We start from the raw sequence: 18526 nt of genomic DNA, 5'->3' as shown, positions 1-18526 counted from the left end.
CACCTGACTAGATTTTCCAGCTCACTTGTCACCCATGGTACCTTCACCCTACCATTCTTTATCTTCCTCATCAGGACAAATTTATCCCTAACATCCTGCAAGAGATCTCTAAACATTGACCACATGTCCATAGTACATTTCCCTGCAAAAACATCATCCCAATTCACACCAGCAAGTTCTAGCCTTATAGCCTCATAATTTGCCCTTCCCCAATTAAAAATTTTCCTGTCCTCTCTGATTCTATTCTTTTCCATGATAATGCTAAAGGCCAGGGAGCGGTGGTCACTGTCCCCCAGATGCTCACCCACTGAGAGATCTGTGACCTGACCCGGTTCATTACCTAGTACTAGATCTAGTATGGCATTCCCCCTAGTCGGCCTCTCAACATACTGTGACAGGAATCCGTCCTGGACACACTTAACAAACTCTGCCCCATCTAAACCCTTGGAACTAATCAGGTGCCAATCAATATTAGGGAAGTTAAAGTCACCCATGATAACAACCCTGTTATTTTTGCACCTTTCCAAAATCTGCCTCCCAATCTGCTCCTCTGCATCTCTGCTGCTACCAGGGGGCCTATAGAATACCCCCAATAGAGTAACTGCTCCCTTCCTGTTCCTGACTTCCACCCATACTGACTCAAAAGATCCTGCTACATTACCCCCTTTCTGTAGCTGTAATAGTATCTCTGACCAGTAATGCCACCCCTCCTCCCCTTTTTCAGCCCTCTCTATCCCTTTTAAAGCAGTGAAATCCAGGAATATTGAGAATCCATTCCTGCCCTGGTGCCAGCCAAGTCTCTGTAATGGCCACTACATCATAATTCCATGTATGTATCCAAGCTCTCACTTCATCACCTTTGTTCCCGATGCTTCTTGCATTGAGATACACACACTTCAGCCCTTCTCCCTTACTACCTTTACACCGTTTATTCTGCTTCTCTTTCCTCAAAGCCTCTCTATATGTTAGATCTGGCCCTACTCCATGCACTTCTTTCACTGCTCTATCGCTCTGGGTCCCATCCCCCTTGCAAATTAGTTTAAACCCTCCCGAACCATGTTAGCAAACCTACCTGCAAGGATATTGCTCCCCCTCGAGTTCAGGTGCAACTCATCCAATCTGTACAGGTCCCAGCTTCCCCAGAAGAGATCCCAATGATCCAAAAATCTAAAACCCTGCTCCCTGCACCAACTCCTCAGCCACACATTCAACTGCCATCTCCTCCAATTCTTACCATCACTGTCATGTAGCACTGGCAGCAATCCTGAGAATGCCACCCTTGAGGTCCTGTTCTTCAGCCTCCTGCCTAGTTCCCGAAACTCACACTTCAGCACCTCATCCCTCTTCCTGCCTATGTCGTTGGTACCAACATGTATCACGACTTCTGGTTGCTTTCCCTCTCGTACCAGGATGTCGTGCACCCGGTCAGAGACATCCCGGACCCTGGCACCCGGGAGGCAACAAACCATGCGGGTGTCCTTCTCACGTCCACAAAATCTCCTGTCTGCTCCCCTGACTGTAGAGTCTCCAATGACGACAGCTCTCCTCTTCTCCGTCCCACCCTTCTGCACCACCGGGTCAGACTCAGTGCCGGAGGCCCTGCCACCGTGGCTCACACCTGGTTGGTCATCCCCGCCAACAGTATCCAGGACGGTAAACTTGTTATTCAGGGGAATGGCTACAGGGGTGCTCTGCACTACCTGTCTGCTCACCTTCGCTTTCCCCCCTCTGACTGTCACCCAACGACCTGCTCCCGACAGCCTAGGTGTGACTATCTCCCTGTAGCTCTCATCTATGACTCCCTCATTCTCCCTTACGAGTCGAAGGTCATCCAGCTGCTGCTCCAGATTCCTTACACGGTCTTCTAGATCACTCAGCCGTATGCACTTCTGGCAGATGTGACTCTGCAGGAGAGGGGAGTTCCCCCAAGACTGCCACATCTCACATGAGAGGCACATCACCGTCTCAGGAGGCATTGTAAAAACTAACTGCGAGCTAACTTGTCCTCCACCTCTTCTCGTCGAAGCCTCTCGAGTCAAAGCCTCAAAGCTCCACTCCTTCACTGGCCCACTCACTCACCTCATGTATCCCTTCATGTCCTGACCAATCAAGAATTTATCAACCTCTGCCTTAAATATACATAAGGACTTGGTCTCCACAGCTGCCTGTGGCAAAGAATTACACAGGTTCACGACTTTCTGGCTAAAGTAATTCCTCCTCATCTCCATTATAAAAGGATGCCCCTCTATTCAAAGGCTGTGTCCTCTGGTTTTAGACTCTCCCACCAGAGGAAACATCCTCTCCACATCCACTCTATCAAGGCCTTTCACCATTCAATAGGTTTCAATGAGGTCATGCCTCATTCATCTGAATTCTAGAGCAAACAGGCCCACAGTCATCAAATGCTCTTCATATGACAAGCCATTCAATCCTGGAATCATTTTCATGAACCTCCTTCAACCCTCTCCAGTTTCAGCACATCCTTTCTTAGGTAAGGAGCCTAAAAGTTTCAACATTACTTCCTTGCTTTTATATTCTGGTCCTCTTGAAATGAATGTCAACATTGCATTCGTCTTCCTCACCACAGACTCAACCTACAAATTAACCTTTAGGGAATCCTGCAAGAGGACTCCCAAGTCCCTCTGTATCTCAGTTTTTTATATTTGCTCTCCTCTTAGAAAATAGTCAACCCTTTCATTTCTTCTACCAAAGTGTATGACCATACAGTTCCCAACACTGTGGTCCATCTGCCATTTCTTTGCCCATTCTCCTAATCTGCTTCAGTCCTTCTGTAGCCTCTCTACTTCCTCGAAACTACCTGCCCCTCCACCTATCTTCAACAAAGCCATCAATTCCATCATCCAAGTCATTGAAATATAACATAAAACAATCAGTCCCAACACAGACCATTGTGGAACACCACTAGTTACTGGCAGCCAGCCAGAAAAGGATATCTTTATTCCCACTCTTGGCCTCCTGCCAATCAGCCACAACTTTATCCATGCTAGAATCTTTTCTGTAATACATGAGCTTGTAGCTTGTTAAGCAGACTCGTGTGACAGTTTGTGAAAGATCTTCTGAAAATCCAAGTTCTGTTGGGGGTCTGTATACAAATCCCATCAGAGTCTTTTTACCCTTGCAGTTCCTTAGCTCTATCCACAATGATTCAACACCTTCCGATCCTATGTCACCTCTTTCTAATAATTTGATTTCATTTTCACCAACAGCGCAACACCACCCAATCTGCCTGTCCTTTTGATGCAATGTGTATCCTTGGACATTAAGTTCCCAGCTATAATCTTTCAGTATGATTCAGTGATGCCTACAATATGACACCTGCCAATCTGCATCTGTGCTGCAAGTTCATCTACCTTATTCTGTATACTGCGCGCAGTCAGATACAACACCTTCAGCCCTGTATTCACCCTTTTCGATTTTGTCTCCCTTTTACAATGCAACTTATCCTGTTGACTGCTATTTTGAGCTGTCAATGGCCTCTCCGCACTACACATTGCCTCTTTGTAAACCAGCTACCTCATCTTCGGCACTATCATCCACCTTTCCTACGATACTTCTTGCATTAAGGTATACACAGCTCAGGACACTAGTCACACCATGCTCAACCTTTTGATTCCTAACTTTGTCTGAGGTCTTACTGATATCTGCCCCCACAACCTCGCCACTAACTGTTCTGGCACTTTGGTTTCCATCACCCTGCAACTCTAGTTTAAACCTCACCATGCAGCATTAACAAACCATCCGAGCTAGGATATTAGTCCACCTGTAGTTCAGGTGCAAACTTTCCCTTCTGTACAGGTCCAACCTTCTCTGGAATAGAGCCCAATGATCCAAAAATCTGATGCTCTCCCTACTACACCAACTCCTTACCCACGTATTAAACTGAAAGAAAGTAAAGTCTGACGTAGCAGTATTTCAGTAGAGTAAGGGTAATTGGGCACGTGGCCAAGTGGTTAAGGCATTGGACTAGCTACCTGAAAGTCGTGAGTTCGAGCCCCAGCCGAGGGAACGTGTTGTGTCCTTGAGTTCGGCACTTAATCACACATTGCTCTGCGACGGCACTGGTGCCAAGCTGTATGGGTCCTAATACCCTTCCCTTGGACAACACTGGTGTTGTGGAGAGGGGAGACTTGCAGCATGGGCAACTGCTGGTCTTCCATACAACCTTGCCCAGGCCTGCGCCCTGGAGAGTGAAGACTTTCCAGGCGCAGATCCATGGTCTCGCAAGACTAACGGATGCTTAAAAAAAAAGGGGTAATTACAGTATTAGAGAGGAGTTGGCCAGTAAATAGGAAGGAGCTGCTGGCAGGAATGTCAGCAGAGCAGCAATGGCATGTGTTTCTGGGGAAAATGAGGAAAGTACTGGATATGTTTATTCCAAAAATGAAGAAGTACTCAAATGGTAAAATAGTACAACCATAATGACAAGGGAAGTCAAAGCAATTGTAAAAGCAAAAGAAAGGCCATCTAACAAAGCTAAAATTAGTGGGAAGATAAGAGGATTGGGAAGTTTTAAAAAGCCTACAGAGAGCAACCAAAACAATCATTAGAAGGGAAAAGATAAAATATGAAAGCAAGCTAGCAAATAATATCAAAGTGGATAGTAAAAGCTTTTTCAAGTATGTAAAAAATAAAAGAGAAATGAAAATGGATATTAGGACCTCTAGAAAGTGAGGCAGCAGAAATAATAACAGGGGACAAGGATGTGGCAGATGAGCTAAATGAATATTTTCCATCAGTCTTCACCATGGAAGACGCCAGCAGTGTGCCAGATGTTGTAGTGTGTGAAGGAAAAGAAGCAGGTACAATTACTGTTACAAGAGAGAATGTGCTCAAAAAGCTGAAAGACCAAAAGATACGTAAGTCACCTGGACCAGATAAACTGCATCCTAGGGTTCTGAAAGAGGTAGCGTTAGAGACTGTGGTGCTATTAGCAATGATCTTTCAAAAATCATTGGACTTTGTCAAGTTGCCAGAGGACTGGTAAATTGCAAATGTCACTCCACTCTTTAAGAAAGGGCGAAGGCAGCAGAAAGGAAATTATAGACCAGTTAGCCTGACCTCAGTGGGTGGGAAGATGTTAGAGTCAATTGTTAAGGTCGAGGTGATGGAGTACTTGGTGACACAGGACAAGATGGAAGGAAGTCAGCGTGGTTTCATTAAGGGAAAATTCTGCCTGATGAACCCGTTGGAATTCTTTGAGGAGATTACAATTAGGACAGATAAAGGGGATGTAGTCGATGTTGTATATATGGGCTTTCAGAAGGCAGTTGACAAGGTGCCAACACATGAGGCTGCTTGCCAAGTTAAGAGCCAGTAACTAATGGTGTTCCGCAGGGATCGGTGTTGGGACCACTTATTTTCATGCTGTATATCAGTCATTTAGATGATGGAATAGATGGTTTTATTGCCAGGTTTGCAGATGATGCGAAGATTGGTGGAGGGGCAGGTAGTGTTCAGGAAATCGGTAGGATGCAGGACTTAGACAGATTTGCAGAATGGGCAAGAAAGTGGCAAATGAATTATAATGTTGGAAAATGCATGGTCATACACTTTAGTAGTAAAAATAAATGTGCAAAATATTTTCTAAATGGGGAGAAAATCCAAAAATCTGAGATGTAATGGTTCCTTGGGAGTCCTTGTGCAGAATACCCTAAAATTTAACCTGCAGGTTGAGTCATGGTGAGGAAGGCAAATGCAATGTTCGCATTCATTTCAAGACGTCTAGAATACAAGAGCAGAGATGTGAAGCTGAGGCTTTATAAGGCACTGGTGAGGCCTCACCTTGAGTATTGTGAACAGTTTTGGGCTCCTCATCTCAGAAGAGATGTGCTGGCATTGGAGAGGGTTCAGAGGAGGTTCACAAGGATGATTCCAGGAATGAAAGTGTTATCATATGAGGAATGTTTGATGGCTCTGGGTCTGTACTCTCTAGAATTTGGAGGGATGAGGGGGTTCTCATTGAAACCTTTCAAATGTTGAAAGGGCCAAGACAGAGTAGATGTGGAAAGGATGTTTCCCATGGTGGGAGAGTCTAGGACAAGAGAACACAGCCTCAGGATAGAGGGGCATTCATTAAAAACACAGATGCAGAGAAATTTCTTTTGCCAGAGGGTGGTGAATTTGTGGAATTTGTTGCCATGTGCAGCTGTGGAGGCCAGGCCGCTGGGTGTTTTTAAGGCAGAAGTTGATAGGTTCTTGATTGGACATGGTATCAAAGGTTACGGGGAGAAGGCCAGGAAATGGGGTTGAGGAGGAGAAAATAAAGGATTAGCCATGATGGGCCAAATGGCCTAATTCTGCTCCTGTGTCTTATTGTCTTATGGTCTAGAACAGAGAGGAGGAGGACTTTCTATAGCCAGAGAACGGTGAATCTGTGGAATTCTTTGCTATTGGCAGCTGTGGAGACCAAGTCCTTGTGTATATTTAAGGCAGAGGTTGATAGATTCTTGATTGGTCAAGGTATGAAGGGATATATAGGATCAGGGTCCTATATAGCTACAACATTACCTCTCGGCTCTTAAACTCAATCCTACGATTGATGAAGGCCAATGCACCATATGCCTTCTTAACCACAGAGTCGACCTGTGTAGCAGCTTTGAGTGTCCTATGGACTCGGACCCCAAGATCCCTCTGATCCTCCACACTGCCAAGAGTCTTACCATTAATGCTATATTCTGCCATCATATTTGACCTACCAAAATGAACCACCTCACACTTATCTGCGTTGAACTCCATCTGCCACTTCTCAGCCCAGTTTTGCATCCTATCAATGTCCCGTTGTAACCTCTGACAGGCCTTCACCGCCCCCCCAAACTTTGCATCATCAGCAAATTTACTAACCCATTCCTCCACTTCCTCATCCAGGTCATTTATAAAAATTACGAAGAGAAGGGGTCGCAGGACAGATCCCTGAAGCACACCACTGGTCACCGGCCTCCATGCAGAATATGACCCATCTACAACCATTCTTTGCCTTCTGTGGGCAAGCCAGTTCTGGATCCACAAAGCAATGTCCCCTTGGATCCCATGCCTCTTTACTTTCTCAACAAGCCTTGCATGGGGTACCTTATCGAGTGCCTTACTGAAATCCATATACACTACATCTACTGCTCTACCTTCATCAATGTGTTTAGTCACCTCCTCAAAAAATTCAATCAGGCTCGTAAGGCACGACCTGCTTTTGACAAAGCCATGTTGACTATTCCTAATCATATTACACCTCTCGAAATGTTCATAAATCCTGCCTCTCAGGATCTTCCTCATTAACTTACCAACCACTGAAGTAAGACTCATTGGTCTATAATTTCCTGGGCTATCCCTACTCCCTATCTTGAATAAGGGAACAACATCCGCAACCCTCCAATCCTCCGGAACCTCTCCTGTCCTCATTGATGATGCAAAGATAATCGCCAGAGGCTCAGCAATCTCCTACCTCATTTCCCACAGTAGTCTGGGGTACATCCATCCGGTCCCGGTGACTTATCCAACTTGATGCTTTCCAAAAGCTACAGCACATCCTCTTTCTTAATATTTACCTGCTCAAGCTTTTTAGTCCACTGCAAGTCATCCCTAGAATCACCAAGATCCTTTTCCGTAGTGAATACTGAAGCAAAGTATTCATTAAGTACCTCTGCCATCTTCTCTGGTTCCATACACACTTTTCCACTGTCACACTTGATTGGTCCTATTCTCTCGTCTTATCCTCTTACTCTTCACATACTTGTAGAATGCCTTGGGGTTTTCCTTAATCCTGTCCGCCAAGGCCTTCTCATGGCCCCTTCTGGCTCTCCTAATTTCATTCTTAAGCTCCTCCCTGCTGGCCTTATAATCTTCTGGATCTCTATCATTACCTAGTTTTTTGAACCTTTCATAAGCTCTTCTTTTCTTCTGGACTAGATTTACAACAGCCTTTGTACACCGCAGTTCCTGTTTGCTACCATCTTTTACCTGTCTCATTGGAATGTATCTACGCAGAACCCCACGCAAATATCTTCTGATCATTTGCCACATTTCTTCTGTACGTTTCCCTGAGAACATCTGTTTCCAATTTATGCTTCCAAGTTCCTGCCTGAGAGCCTCATATTCCCCCTTACTCCAATTGAACATTTCCCTAACTTGTCTGTTCCTATACCTCTCCAATGCTATGGTAAATAGCATTGTGATCACTATCTCCAAAATGCTCTCCCACTGAGAGGACTGACACCTGACCAGACTTATTTCCAAATACCAGATCAAGTACAGCCTCTCCTCTTGGAGGCTTATCTACATGTTGTGTCAAGAAACCTTCATGAACACACCTAACAAACCACTCCATCTAAACCCCTCACTCTAGGGACATGCCAATCAATATTTGGGAAATTAAAATTTCCCACCACAACAACCCTGTTATTATTATTCCTTTCCAGAATCTGTCTCCCTATCTGCTCCTCGATGTCCCTGTTAATATTGGGTGGTCTATAAAAAACACCCAGTAGAGTTATTGACCCCTTCCTGTTCCTAACTTCACCCACAGAAACTCCATAGACAATACCCCCATGACTTCCTCTTTTTCTGCAGCCATGACACTATCTCTGATCAACAGTGCCACGCCCACACCTCTTTTGCCTCTCTCCCTGTCCTTTCAAAACATCTAAAGCCTGGCACTTGAAGGAGTCATTCCTGCCCCTGCACCATCCAAGTCTCTGTAATGGCCACCACATCTTAACTCCAAGTACTGATCCACACTCTAAGCTCATCCACTTTGTTCATAATACTCCTTGCATTAAGATAGACACATCTCAAACCATTGGTCTGAGTGCATCCCTTCTCTATCACCTGCCTATCCTCCCTCTTGCACTGTCTCAAAGCTTTCTCTATTTGTGAGCCAACCTCCCTTTCCTCCATCACTTCAGTTCGGTTCCCACCCCTCAGCAATTCTAGTTTAAACCCCCCCACCCCCACCAGGATATTGGTCTCCCTCAGATTCAAGTGCAACCTGTCCTTTTTGTACAGGTTACACCTGCCCCAGAAGAGGCTCCGATAATCCAGAAATCTGAATCCCTGCCCCCTGCTCCAACCCCTCAGCCACACATTTATCCTCCACTTCACTCTATTTCTATACTCACTGTCGCGTGGCACAGACAGTAATCCCGAGATTACTACCTTTGAGGTCCTGCTTCTCAGCTTCCTCCCTAACTCCCTGTAGTCTGTTTTCAGGACCTCCTCCCTTTTCCTACCTATGTCATTGGTACCAATATGTACCACGACCTCTGGCTGTTCTCCTTCCCACTTCAAGATATCGTGGACACAATCAGAAACATCCTGTACTCTGGCACCTGGGAGGCAAACTACCATCTGCGTTTCTTTCCTGCGTCCACAGAATCGACTGTCTGACCCCCTAACTATAGAGTCCCCTATCACTACTGCCTCCCTCTTCCTTTCCCTACCCTTCTGAGCCACAGGGCCAGACTCTGTGCCAGAGGCACGGCCACTGTTGCTTCCCCCAGGTAGGCCATCTCCCCCATCAGTACTCAAACAAGAGTACTTATTGTTAAGGGGGACAGCACAGGGGTACTCTCTAGCACCTACTTCTTGGCCTTCCCTCTCCTGACTGTTACCCACTTCTCTGTCTCCTGTGGTCCTGGGGTGACTATCTGCCTATAGCTCCTCTGTATCACATCCTCCCTCTCCCTGACCAGATGAAGGTCATCGAGCTGCAGCTCCAGTTCCCTAACACAGTCCCTAAGGAGCTGCAGCTCGACGCACCTGCTGCAGTTGTGGCCATCCGGGAGGCTGGGAGACTCCAGGACCTCCCACATCTGACACCAAGCACAGAAAACCAGCCTCACACACATTCTTTCTTTCTGTATTCTAAACAAATAACTTACCTCACCTCGACGCATTATCACTGAAGCCCCATTGAGCCAAAGCCTTCCTACTCTGTCTCCCTCTACTCTGACGCCCGCTCTGTAAAGATGACTTTTTAAACTCTTCCCGTTGTTCTCACTGGCCAACCTCCATGTGCTTGCGCAGTCGTGTCCCGTTCAAACTGCTGAAGAAATAACCCAATAACTGCTGAAGAAATAACTCATTAAGAAGGTAAAGTTGGAATATGAATGTAAGCTAACCAATAATACTATAGGGGATACCGAAAGTTTCTTCAAATACATAAAGTGTAAGAGACAGGTGAGAGTGGATATTGGACTAATGGGCTCATGAAGTTTGCAAAGTTACCATTACTAGAACAAAGGGTCTTAGAAAACTGAAAGGCCTGAAGATTGATCAGTTACCTGGACCAGATGATGTACACGGCAGGGTTCTGAAAGAGGTGGCTGAAGAGAGTGTGATGGCATTAGCAATGAACTTTCACGAATCACTGGATTCTGGAATGGTTCCAGAAGACTGGAAAATTGCAAATGTCACTCCATTCTTCAAGCAGGGAGAGAGGCAGAAGAAAGAAAACTATTGGCCAGTTAGTCTGATCTCAGTAGTTGGGAAGATATTGGAGTTGATTATTAAGGATAAGGTCTCAGGGTACTTGGAGGTACGTGATAAAATAGTTCGTAGTCAGCATGGTTTCCTCAAAGGAAAATCTTGCCTGACAAATCTGATGGAATTCTTTGAAGAAATAACAGGTAGGATAGATAAAGGACAATCAGCTGATTTTGTGTACTTAGATTTTCAGAAGGCCTTCGATGAGGTGCCACACCTGAGGCTGCTTAACAAGCTATGAGCCCATGGTATCACAGGAAAGATTCTAGCATGGATAAAGCTGTGGCTGACTGGCAGGAGGCAAAGAGTGGGAATAAAGGGAGCCTTTTCTGGTTGGCTGCCGGTGATTAGTGGTGTTCACAGGGGTCTGTGTTGGGACCAATTCTTTTTACGTTATATGTCAATGATTTGGATGGTGGAATTGATTTGTTTTAAAGTTTGCAGATGACATGAAGATAGGTGGAGGGGCAGGTAGTTTTGCGGAAGTAGAGAAGCTACAGAAGGACTTAAGACAGATTAGAAAAATGTGCAAAGAAGTGGAAGATGGAATACAGTATCAGAAAGTGTATGGTCATGCACTTGGGTAGAAAAAAATACTAAAAACACCACATGGTGAGAAAATACAAAAAAAAACTGAGGATCAAAGGGACTTGGAAGTCCTTGTGCAGGATTCCTTAAAGGTTGATTTGCAGGTTGGGTCTGTGGTGAGGAAGGTAAATACGATGTTAGCATTCATTTCATCAGGACTAGAATATAAAAGCAAAGATCTAATGTTGAGACTTTATAAAGCACTGGTGAGGCCTCACTTGGAGTACTGTGAGCAGTTTTGGGACCCTTATCTTACAGCTTCAGGAAAATGATTCCAGGATTGAATGGCTTGTCATATGAAGAGCGTTTGAAGGCTTTGGGCCTGTATTCTCAGGAATTCAGAAGATTGAGGGGTGACCCAATTAATCTTTTTATTGATTTAAGGGAGGGAGGGAACGTCAACTCAGACCATGAGAGGCCTGTGTTGGGCATTTTCATGCCTTACAAGGCGCAGATTGGAAGTCTGTGTGGGGTGCCACATCTTGCACAGACTAGAGCAATGTGTGATTAAGTGCCTTGCTCAAGGGCACAAACACGCTGCCACAGCTGAGGCTCGAACTAGCGACCTTGAGGTAACTAGACGAATGCCTTAACCACTTGGCCACGTGCCCAACACAAATTGATTTAAAAGGAACATAAATTCAAATAAGAGGAGAATTATCTCAAATATATATATATGTATAACAATACAAACCGAGATTAAGATAGACATCAACATCATACATATTGTTAAGCTAGTATAAAATATATAATAAAAAAAAAGAAAACAGCAATTCTCCTCTTATCAGTTCATGAAGAGGAAAGAAAAAACATTGAACTTTAAATGGAAAAAAAAAACACTACACTATACAAAAAAAAATTTTTAAAACAGGGACTGGGCAGTCCATTTCGAGGATAAGACCAAAAGAAAAAAGAAAGACTTTCTGATCAAATCTAAAACTTCAGAAAAAAAAATTGGAAGAGTAATAAATCAAATTAAATGAAAATATTGAATAAAAGGTCACCAGATTTGCTCAAATTTAAAGGATGTATCAAATGTCCGACTTCTTATTTTCTCTAAACTTAAACAGGATATAATGGAGGAGAGCCAATAAAAGACAGTAGGTGGATTAGAATGCTTCCACTTCAATAAAATGGCTCTCCTAGCCAATAAAGTCGAAAAGGCTATCGTATGTTGAGTGGAAACAGGAATATTTCCTGCTTCCAATGGGATAATCCCAAAAATTGCTGTAAGTAAATTAGCTTGTAGGTCCAGATCCAAGACTTCTGATAGCATTTTTAAAGACATCTCTCCAAAAATTATCTAGCTTTATACAAGACCAATACATATGAGTTAAAGTGGCTACCTCAATATTACATCTGTCACAAATACGATTGATATTGGAAAATACGTGCTAGTTTATCCTTTGACATATGGGCCTGGTGCACTACCTTGAACTGTATCAAGGAATGACGGGCACAAATAGATGAGTTGTTAACCGAATAAAAAATTTTACCCCATTGATTATCTGAAAATGACTCTTGAAATTCCGATACCAAGCGTATTTAATTTTATCATTAGATACCATTCGTGTGTTCAATAACTGTTTATAGATTATAGCTATCAACCCTTTTTGAAATGGTTTAAACTGAAAGAGAGCATCTGTCATATTAGGTGGATAAGCAGAGGGGTAACTTGGCAACAAACCACGTAAAAAATTCCTAATTTGTAAATATCTAAAAAAGTGTACATTAGATAAATCATATTTATCCACTGAGAGAAAGACATTAAACAGTCCCCTAAAACAAATCTGAAAAAGTTATTATTCCCTTGGTTTTCCAAATTAAAAAGGCCTTATCCAAAATTGATGGTTTAAAAAAATAATTGAGATGGATATTACTAGAAGGAATAAAATTATTTAACTCAAAAAATTCATGAAACTGTAACCAAATTCTTAATGTATGTTTAATAACGGGATTAAACTTTTATCTACTAATCTTAGAAAACAAAAAGGGAAGAGGAGCTCCCAGTAAAGAGGCCAAAGAGAACCCCTTTGCCGAGTTTTCATCCAAATCCAACCATGATGGACATTCATGTATATCTGAATAATGAATCCAAAAAGTAATATATCGAATATTAATTGCCCAACAGTACATTCTAAAATTAGGCAAAGCCATACCACCGTCCTTTTTTAATTTCTGCAATAAGAGTTTACTCAATCTCGGATTTTTATTGTTCCAAATATAAGATAAGATTATAGAATCTATTCTGTCAAAGAACTTTTTAGGAACAAAGGAAGGAATTGCCTGAAATATATACAAGTATTTTGGTAAAACTATCATTTTAACAGCATTAATTTGACCTATTAATGATAATGTCATAGGCGACCATTTAGAAAGCATTTGTTTGGTGTAGTCAATTAATGGAAAAGAACTATATTTATAGAGATCCTTAAAATTTTTAGTAATTTTAATACCAAGATAGGTAAAGTAATTTTTAGCAGTACTAAAAGGTATTTGATGAAATGGATCCGAGTAATTATTAATAGGAAATAACTCACTTCACTTTGATGTAAATTTAATTTATACCCAGAAAAACTACTTAATTCAGAAAATATAGATAACATAGAAGGAATAGATTTCCTAGGATCTGAATTATACACTAACAGGTTACCTGCATATAATGAAACCTTGTGTATTTTGTCCCCTCTCTTAATACCCTGAACAGTATTAGAATCTCTAAGATCAATAGCAAGGGGTTCTAAGACCAAGTTAAATAATAAAGGGCTAAGAGGGCAGCCCTGTCGAGTACTCCTATGTAATCTAAAATAGGGAGATTTTAGATTATTAGTTATAATAGCAGCCATTGGAGCATGATAGATCAACTTAATCCAGGAAATAAATCCTGGGCCAAGATTAAATTTTTCCAAAACCTCAAATAAGAAAGACCATTCCACCCTATCAAAGGCTTTCTCTGCATCAAAAGAAACAACACAATCAGATTCTTTAGATGGAGAAGAATGAATAATGTTTACTAATCTTTGAATGTTAAAATGTGAATATCTATTTTTAATAAATGCAGTTTGGTCATTGGAAATAACAGTAGGCAAAATATTCTCAACTCTATTAGCCAAAATCTTAGAAAGAATTTTAAAAGCCACATTCAATAGAGAAATTGGTCTATAAGAAGCGCATTTAGATAAATCTTTTTCTGTTTAAATTCTGTTCTAATTAAAGTGATTGAAGCTTCATAAAAAGTTTTCCGGAGAGTCCCAGAGGACATAGAATCAGTGAAAATATCAGTAAAAGTCTTATAAAATTCCACTGTATATCCATGTGGTCCCGGAGCCTTAGCTGATTGGAGAGAGAATATAGCCCTTGCTATTCCCTCTTGTTTAATAGGTGCACCTAATGTATTCATAAGGGGTGACCTAATTAAAACCTATTGAATGGTGAAAGGCCTTGATAAAGGGAATGTGGAGAGGAAGCTTCCTACATTGGGAGAGTCTAAAACCAGAGGATACGGCCTTAGAATTGGCGGGGTATCCTTTTAAGATGGATATGAGAGGAATTTCTTTAGCCAGAGAGTGGTGAATGGGTGGAATTTCTTGCCTCAGGCAGCTGTGGAGGCCAAGTCCTTATGCATATTTAAGAGAAGTTTGGGTAGGTACATGGATGGGAGGGGTAGGGAGGGCTCTGGTCTAGGTGCATTTTGATGGGACTACAAACGTAAGTAAAATGATAGTTCTGCACAGACTAAATGGCCTGTGTCTGTACTGCACTGTTTCAATCACTCTCCACAACTGTTGAGCTCCTCCCTCTCTGATGATCTTGGCCAGGCTGTCCTGGCGGTGATAGTTCTGGACTCGAGGCTACAGGAGGTCAAGACTGCAGTACCCACGACCCTGCCTGCCTTCGTCACTGTGAACTGTGCACCAGGAACCAGTCGCTGTTCCTGCACTGTGTAGACATGGCATCTCAAATGGAAGAAGAGGGAGCTGATGCAGAGTGCTGGCTGTGTGATGGGGTGAACTGTGCTATCCTTGCCCAGCTCCCTGATCCCTTCTTCAGCCCCTAGTGTGCAATGTGGAAAGCAACTGGTTATGCAGTCACAAACTCACTGGGTATGAAGCTTGGTGAAAGGGGTTGCAGATACAACCATAGACATAGGAGCAGAATTAGGCCATTCAGTCCATCAAGTTTGCTCCGCCATTCCATCATGGTTGATCCCGGATCTCACTCAACCCCATACACCTGCCTTCTCGCCTTATCCTGTGATGCCCTGACCGATCAGGAAACAATCAACTTCCACCTTAAATATACACATGGACTGGGCCTCCACTGCAGTCTGTGGCAGAGCATTCCATAGATTCACTACTCTCTTACTAAAAAAATCCTCCTTACTTCTGCTCTGAAAGGTCATCCCTCAATTTTGAGGCTGTGCCCTCTGGTTTTGGATGCCTCCACCATAGGAAACATCCTCTCCACATCCACCCTATCTAGTCCTTTCAACATATGGTAGGTTTCAATGAGATCCCCACGCATTCTTCTAAATTCCAATGAGTACAGGCCCAAAGCTGCCAATCATTCCTCATAGGTTAACCCCTTCATTCCTGGAACCTGCTCTGGACTCTCTCCAATGACAACACATCCTTTCTGAGATATGGGGCCCAAAACTGTTGAAAATACTCTAAGTGTGGTCTGACTAGTGTCTTGTAAAGCCTCAGCATTATCTCCTTGCTCTTATATTCTATTCCCCTTGAAATAAATGCCAACATTGCATTTGCCTTCTTTACCACAGACTCAACCTGTAAATTAACCTTCTGGGAGTCTTGCACGAGGACTCCTAAGTCCCTCTGCACCTCTGATGTTTGAACCTTCTCCCCACTTAGGTAATAGTCCACACTTTTTTTTAACCAAAATGCATTATAATACATTTCCCAACACCGTATTCCATTTGCCACTTTTTCGCCCATTCTTCCAATTTGTCTAAGTCCTGCTGCGATTGCATTGCTTCCTCAGCACTACCTACCCCTCCACCTATCTTTGTATCATCCGCAAACTTTGCCACAAAGCCATCAATTCCATTGTCCAAATCATTGACAAACAATGTGAAAAGCAGCAGTCCCAATACTGACCCCTGAGGAACACCACTAGTCACCGGCAGCCAACCAGAAAAGGCCCTGTCTATTCCCACTCACTGTGTCCTACCTGTCAGCCATTCCGCTATCCATTCCAGTAATGCAGTAGGATTTTATCTTGTTAAGCAGCCTCATGTGTGGCACCTTATCAAACACTTTCTGAAAATCCAAGTAAATGACATCCACTGCCTCTCCTAGTCCGCCCTGCTTGCTACTTCCCAGAAGAATTCTAACAGATTTGTCAGGCAAGATTTCCCTTCACAGAAACCAATTTGACTTCGAAACCTCATCCTTAATAATAGACTCCAACACTTTCCCAACCACTGAGGTTAGGCTAACTGGCCTATAATTTCCTTTCTTTGCCTTCTTCCCTTACTAAAGAGTGGAGTGACATTTGTAATCTTCCAGTACTCCCAGACCATGTCAGAATTAAATGATTCTTGAAAGATCATGACTAATGCATCCATTATTTCTTCAGCAACCTCTCTCAGGACTCTGGGATGTAGTCCATCTGGTCCAGGTGACTTATCCACCTTTAAGACCTTTCAGTTTGCCTAGGACTTTTTCCTTTGTAATAGCAATGGCACTCACTCCTGCTCCCTGACACTCACTGACCTCTGGCACACTGCTGGTGTCTTCCACAGTGAAGACAGGTGCATCTGCCATTTCTTTGTCCCCCATTACTACCTCACCAGCATCTTTTTCCAGTGGTCCAATATCAACTCTCACCTCTCTTTTACTCTTTATATAACTGAAAAAAGATTTTAGTATCCTGCTTTATATTATTGGCTAGTTTGCCCTCATATTTCATCTTTTCCCTTCTTATAGCATTTTTAGTTGCCTTTTGTCCGATTTTAAAAGCTTCCCAATCTTACAACTTCCTACTCACTTTTGCTACCTTATGTGCCCTTTCCTTGTCTTTTATGCTGTCCTTAACTTCCTTTGTCAGTCATGGTTGCCTAGCCCTGCCACTTAAGAACTTCCTCTTCAGCGGGACATATCTAAACTGCACCTCGTGAACTATTCCCAGAAACCTCAGCCATCTCTGTTCTGCCATCATCCCCGCCAGTATCCTTCTCCAGTCAACCTGGGCAAGTTCCTCTCTCGTGCTTCTGTAATTCCCTTTACTCCATTGTGATACAAATACACACCAGGTATGCTTCTCCCTCTCAAATTGATTTGGGGGTGTTGTTGGAGATGCCTTAGCAATTCTCTGTAAATGACGCAATCAGTTGGCAGTGGCAGATGGGTGAAGTATGGGGTGCCAGTCTAGTAGCCTGACTTGTCCCAGATGATGTCAGGTAGAACCATAGAACACTACAGCACAGAAAACAGGCCATTCGGTCCTTCTAGGCTGTGCCAAAACTTTATTCCGCTAGTCCCATTGACCTGCACCCAGTCCATAACCCTCCAGACCTCTCCCATCCATGTACCTATCCAATTTATTCTTAAAACTTAAGAGTGAGCCCACATTTACCACGTCAGATGGCAGCTCGTTCCACACTCCCACCACTCTCTGAGTGAAGTTCCCCCTAATGTTCCCCCTAAACCTTTCCCCTTTCACCCTAAAGCCATGTCCTCTCGTATTTATCTTTCCTAATCCAAGTGAAAAGAGCCTATTCACATTTACTCTGTCTATCCCCTTCATAATTTTGTAAACCTCTATCAAATCTCCCCTCATGCTCCAAGGAATAAAGTCCTATCTTGTTCAATCTTTCCCCGTAACTCAACTCCGGACCAGAAAACATCCTAGTAAATCTTCTCTGCACTCTTTCAATCTTACTGATATCCTTCTTATAATTAGGTGACCAGAACTGCACACAACACTCCAAATTTGGCCTTACCAATGTCTTGTACAACCTCCCCATAACATCCTAACTCCTGTACACAATACTCCCAGGCATCGGGAGTGGTATTGGAGCTGCAGCCACCCAGCAAAGTGGGGTGTCTTGAGGTTCGAGGATTTTGTGTGCGAGAGGGTGGGAGGGAGGAGCAGGGCCGTGTTTTGCTGTTGTTGCTTTGTTGCTCGTTGTGCTGTGCATTGTTTTCCTGCTATATTGGCACCAGAATGTGGGGTGACACTTCTGGGCTGCTAACGCAATTGATGCAGGTTTAGATGTACACATGATAAATAAACTTGAATCTTGAACCTTGACACAGGTGAACCAATTCAAGGTGCCTGGAGCCCTGGTACTGTTGTGGCGAGAGGTGGTCTCTCCTTCCAAAACCTGCCGGTGAAAACAACAGCTCAATGCACTGTGAAATGAAAGCAACTGAAAGAGGCAATGCAAAGGCCATTGATGAGAAAAGCTGGGCAAAGGTGCAGA

General features: G+C 43.3%; 1 protein-coding gene across 1 annotated transcript in view; it reads right to left on the bottom strand.

Annotated features, from left to right (window-relative positions):
• Positions 1-18386: 18386 nt before the first annotated feature.
• Positions 18387-18526, bottom strand: part of tspan11 (tetraspanin 11) — an 81536-nt gene continuing 81396 nt past the window's right edge. Inside the window, exon 9 of the mRNA XM_072269308.1 lies at positions 18387-18427. The gene's annotated coding sequence lies outside the window, so the exon portion shown is untranslated. The remainder of the gene's footprint in view (positions 18428-18526) is intronic.

This window comes from Mobula birostris, chromosome 9 (assembly GCF_030028105.1).
Source record: "Mobula birostris isolate sMobBir1 chromosome 9, sMobBir1.hap1, whole genome shotgun sequence".
NCBI classification, from domain to species: Eukaryota; Metazoa; Chordata; class Chondrichthyes; order Myliobatiformes; family Myliobatidae; genus Mobula; species Mobula birostris.
The sequence above is the reverse complement of the archived record's forward strand: the minus strand, read 5'-3'. Positions and strand labels throughout refer to the sequence as shown.